Genomic DNA, 5,309 nt, shown 5'->3' with positions numbered 1-5,309 from the left:
TCAAGCTAGAACACAATTACTTGCTGCTTTCGCCCTCCTCAGCAATTTCCTAATCCCCTCTTTAATCTCCTGCATTCATACCCCATAGATAATGGGGTTGAGAGCTGCAGGAATTACATGGTATAACACATTAAGTAAGACAGGGATATCAGGGGAAATTTTTTTCTTGGCTATGTGGGTGAAAACAAAAACCAGCAGGATGGTACTGAAGAAGAGGATGAGGATGAAGTGAGAGCCACAAATGCTCAGAACTTTGGCAGCTGCCCCTTTTGCCTTGAGTCTAAGAACGGCTCATAGGATGAAAGTATAGGAGAAAATGATGAGGATGAGGTCAGAGCCCAGAAGAGTCCAAGCCACAACTAAATGGTAAATTCTGTTAAAGGCAATGTTATCACAGGAGAGTTTGGACACAGAGAGATTGGCACACATACAGTTCTCAATTATATTTTTTCCACAGTAATGATGCTGGGCAGAGAGGATGGGAATAGGTGCAGTAAGAAATGTGTTCCGGGCCAAGATGAAGAGAACAGCCTTTCCTACAAACTGGTCAGTGATGATAGATGGGTAGTAGAGAGGCTTACAGATGGACACATAGCGGTCATAGGCCATGGCCAGGAAGGTGCATGATTCCATGGGCAGGAAGGAATTCATGATGAACATCTGGAGGAAGCAGGTAGAGAAGCTGATGGACCTGTGGTCAAACCAGAAGATGGCCAAGACCTTGGGGATGACAGTCAAGCAGAGCATGATGTCCAGCAGGGAAAGGAGGCCGAGCAGGTAGTACATGGGCTTATGCCAAGAGACCTCCATCCTGATCCGGATGGTGATCAGGAGGGTCACGTTGGCCCCATAGCCAGGAGGAAGAGGAGGCTGAGGGGCAGAGACAACCAATGCTTCCAGATGGGGGACCTGACAAAGCAATTCAGGATGAAGTCTGAGACTTCAATAGAGAGGGAGCTGCTGTTCTAAGGCAGCAATGGCAGTGACTTTAGTGAGGCAGATGTCTCTGAGTAGCTGCAGAAGAGAGGAGTAAATCTATCATACTCTGATGGCTATGTACTTAGCTTGTAAAATCCATAAGGGTAAGTACATAGTCCACTTCATCCACCCCACAGCCCTTGTGCCTAGCACATTTTTTGACATATAAGAGGTGGCTGATAGACATTTGTTGAATATATAATATAATGTTTCCACATCTTTGTTATTTCATCTGTGTTTTATCTTTCTTTTATGTGAATGTGTATTTTCAGTTTGTTTGCTTGGTTAATATTTAATGAATCAGAAATTATTTAAACATCAAATGTTATTTAAATTAAATACATAAAATCAAAGGCTGATGAAACATTTCAGTTTAAATTTTAAAATGAACAGAAATGCATTCCAAAGGTTAGATGGGATTCATTTTCAAGATTTTAAGGGAGAAAAAGATGATAATATCCAGTGACATGATGAACTGGGGTACTTAGAGCAAATCTCCTTGATGAAAAGGTATACAAATCATTTCTATGGTTATGTCTATATCTAATCTCTATCTTTATCAATACCCATACCCATATCCATACCTACACTTATGCCTATACTTACATCTATTATTTATATTTTAATATCTTGAATACACCCATGAACAAGTAAAAAAGAAAGAATTATCAGGCTAAAGATTGAATAAAATCCAGACATCAAAATCAAATATTGATGTTGGCTTTCAACCCGAGAGCACTTGCAGCACTCTATAAACTTAAGCACCTGTCTTCATTACCTAGGGGAGCTTGGAATCTAAACTCCAGGGACAGAAGATAAATCTAGGCTCAAGCAGGTGGAGAATGTAGCAGAGGATCTCCCATTTAGATAGGGCTTTACAACACTACATCCTGAATAAAAAGGTGGGCACTAGTAATAATCCCACTCCTTCATCTTCGTCCCTCACTTATACCTGGAACTTCAAATAACCTCAAAGCTTGTTTTATAGTAGAAATCTTCCCTGTAAATCCTGAACTACTGGCTGGTTCTCTTTTGACTTGGCATCCTGTGTTCACACCAACTGTTTGTCTCAGAAAGGAATTTAAAGTTATCCTGGATTGGTGGTGGTTTCAGAAAATAACAGAAACAAGCCCAAATCCTTTCTTGAGAAAGAAACTTCATCTCAGGCCTCAAAGAATTTCAGCACAAAAACTTCTGAAGAAATTGAGTTGCTTGTGGTAAAAAGACAATTAATTAAAAAGAAAATGATGGGGTACCTGGGTAGCTCGGTTAGTTGAGCGTCTGAATTCGGCTCAGGTCATGGTCTCATGGTTCATGAGTTCAAGCCCCGCGTCAGGCTCTGTGTTGATAGCTCTGAGCCTGGAACCTGCTTTGGATTCTCTCTCTCTCTCTCTCTCTCTCTCTCTCTCTGCCCCTCCCCTGCTTATGTTCTCTCTCTCTCTCAAAAATAAAGGAACATCAAAAAATTTTTTTAATTTAAAAAATGAATATAAGCCCACAAAAATGATAGCCAAATCCAATCTACAAAAACTTAAGATATTACTTGTGTGGTAAAAGATATTGAACAAAGTTATTTTGTTCATTACCTAGCCCTACTGGGTTTTAGGTAATGAAAGAAAAGCTTTAGGGGAGCCTGGGTGGCTCAGTCGGTTAAGCATCCAACTTCGGTTCATGTCATGATCTCACGGCTTGTGAGTTTGAGCCCCGAGTTGGGCTCTGTGTTAACAGCTCAGAGCCTGAAGCCTGCTTCGGATTCTGTGTCTCCCTCTCTCTCTCTCTCTACCCCTCCCTGCTCATACTCTGTCTCTGTCTCAAAAATAAACAAACATTAAAAAAAAAGAAAACAAAGAAAAGCTTTAAAATATACACAACAAAATAAACACACAGAAAAGGAGAATCAGTCCTCTCTCCAAAAATGAAAAAAATAAAATAATTAACATTGCAAGAGACAGATTTAAGAATAGATTAGCCACACTTGGAAAGATAGTGACCTAGAAGATAGAACTTGAGAAATGCTTTAGAATGAAGCTCCAATGGATACACAGAAAATGCAAACATGTAAAGAGCAAAATACGGGATTCTGACTGCTCGGAGTCCCTCTATCTTTTCTGTTTTCCTGGGATTAATAAGATGATGTCCAGAATTAATATTTTGCTCAGGACACTGGAATCTCTAAAACGTAACAAAGCAGATTTGAAGAAGAACCAGATATACTTGAAAAACAGAATATCAACAAGAACTAAATTAAACAGTAGATTAGGGCCAGCTAATGGTAGAGTCAGTAAAGTGTCAGAGGTGGTCAGAAGAATCTACTGAGAATGAAGATGGAAATAAAATAAAAACATATGGGAAAAAATGAAGAAAATGTAGGAGAAATAGATGGGATGAGCATGTTTAATACATTTAATAAGAGCTCCCAGTTGAAGAAGAAAGAGAATGAGACAGAAACATCTGAACTTTTCAGGACAGACTACATCAGTAATCAGATTCAAGAATTCCAATAAGAGGCACCTGTGTGGCTCAGTCGGTTAAACATCGACTTTGGCTCAGGTCATGATCTCAGGTTCATGAGTTTGAGCCCTGCACCAAGCTGTCTGCTGTCATCGCAAAATATGCTTGGGATTCTCTCTGTTGCTCTCTCTCTGCCCCTCCCACACTTGTGCTTTCTCTCACACACAGAATAAAAAATAAACTTAAAAAAAAGAATTTCAATAAATCCTGGGTGGGAGAAATCAAAAAAAGTGTACACCTGGATATATCTAAATATATACACTTAGTTGGGGCTCCTGGGTGGTTCAGTCAGTTAAGCATCCAACTTTGGCCCAGGTCATGATCTCACGGTCCGTGAGTTTGAGCCCTGCGTCTGGCTCTGTGCAGACAGCTCAGAGCCTGGAGCCTGCTTCAGATTCTGTGTCTCCCTCTCTGTCTGCCCCTCCCCAGCTCATGCTCGCACTCTCTCTCTCTCTCTGTCAGAAATAAATGAACTTTAAAAAATAAAAATAAATATATACACTTAGATATCATGGTCTAACTTAGGTACCAAAGAGAAAGAAATGATCTTAAAGATCAATATGACTATTACAATGAGAACAATGGGTGTGTGTTTCAATATGCGTGTGTCAATAGGCCACAGGAGTAAAGTGTGGTAAATAATGAAGACACTAGTGAAGATGTCTTAATAATGCTTTAAATTGAAATTGATGGAGGTTTTGAAGATGTTAAACTGTTAAAGACTACTAAAATTACTATCGAATTATTTATATTAGCTGCTAAAATTGTATTTCTTTTTTCCAGCTTTTTATTGTGGTAGAATACACATGACGCAAAATTTATTATCTTAACCATTTTAATATACAGTTCGTTGATATTAAGTGCATCCATTTTGCTGCGCAACCATCACCAGGATCCGTCTCCAGAACTCTCTTCATCTTGCAAAGCTGAAACTCTGTACCCATTAAACAATAACTTCCCATGACCTCCTCCCTTCTGCCCCTGGCAACCACCATTCTAGATGTTTTTTAAACTGCTAAGATGTTAAATAATTATTAGTTTTCAGTGATCACGATTTCATTGCATGCAGTTATCTGATGAGCATTTCAAAACCATCTTAAATAAACACAAAAGAGGGCTTCATACAAACCATGTCATCCGGGGTTTGGCAGTGGTTGCAGTAACACTAGCATCAGCTCTACAAAGAGTATACGTTTTCCTAAAAGACAGGAAGGACCTTGACTTTCTGTCCTTGATCAATGAAAGACTAGGTGAGGAACTTCTAAGGATCTGGTTGATTATTTGGAATCAAGACAGTGATCAGGAAGGTGACACTGGCCCCACAGCCAGGAGGAATAGGGCATGAAAGGTATCAGTGCTGCCAGCTGGGAACCTGACAAAACAGTTCTGGAAGTACTTGGATATGTCAGCAGAGCAGATGTTGCTGGAGGATAATATGACATTTGATCCCATCTTTGAAGAGGACAACAAGTAGCCAAAAAAGAAGAAACTTGTTAATAAATCATTTAAGCTTGTGGAGAACCATGTAAGAAGCTTTGTGGAAAGTATCAAACTAAATTAAAATAGGATGGGAAATAACATAATAATCTGGTTAGTCAGATTGTCAATCACTGTATTTGACCTTGGGAGAAAATATCAAATATGATCATCTCTGCCTTTGGGATAACTCATTGAATAAAGTAGGGCACAAAAATGTCAGACAGAAGAATAGCAGTATAGTGTGGCTCACCAAAATAAGATGTGCTCATGGTGTTATGGAAGTACAAGAGAGTGATCCTTTATTTATTTTTAAATTCCACTTTAATTAACATACAGTGTTA

General features: G+C 39.2%; 1 pseudogene; it reads right to left on the bottom strand.

Moving 5' to 3' along the window:
- LOC125929193 (olfactory receptor 56A3-like) lies at nucleotides 1-3,582 on the bottom strand (annotated as a pseudogene).
- Nucleotides 3,583-5,309: the final 1,727 nt, after the last annotated feature.

Source organism: Panthera uncia, chromosome D1 (genome assembly GCF_023721935.1).
Source record: "Panthera uncia isolate 11264 chromosome D1, Puncia_PCG_1.0, whole genome shotgun sequence".
Classification (NCBI taxonomy): domain Eukaryota; kingdom Metazoa; phylum Chordata; class Mammalia; order Carnivora; family Felidae; genus Panthera; species Panthera uncia.
This window is presented reverse-complemented; position numbering and strand designations above follow the sequence as displayed.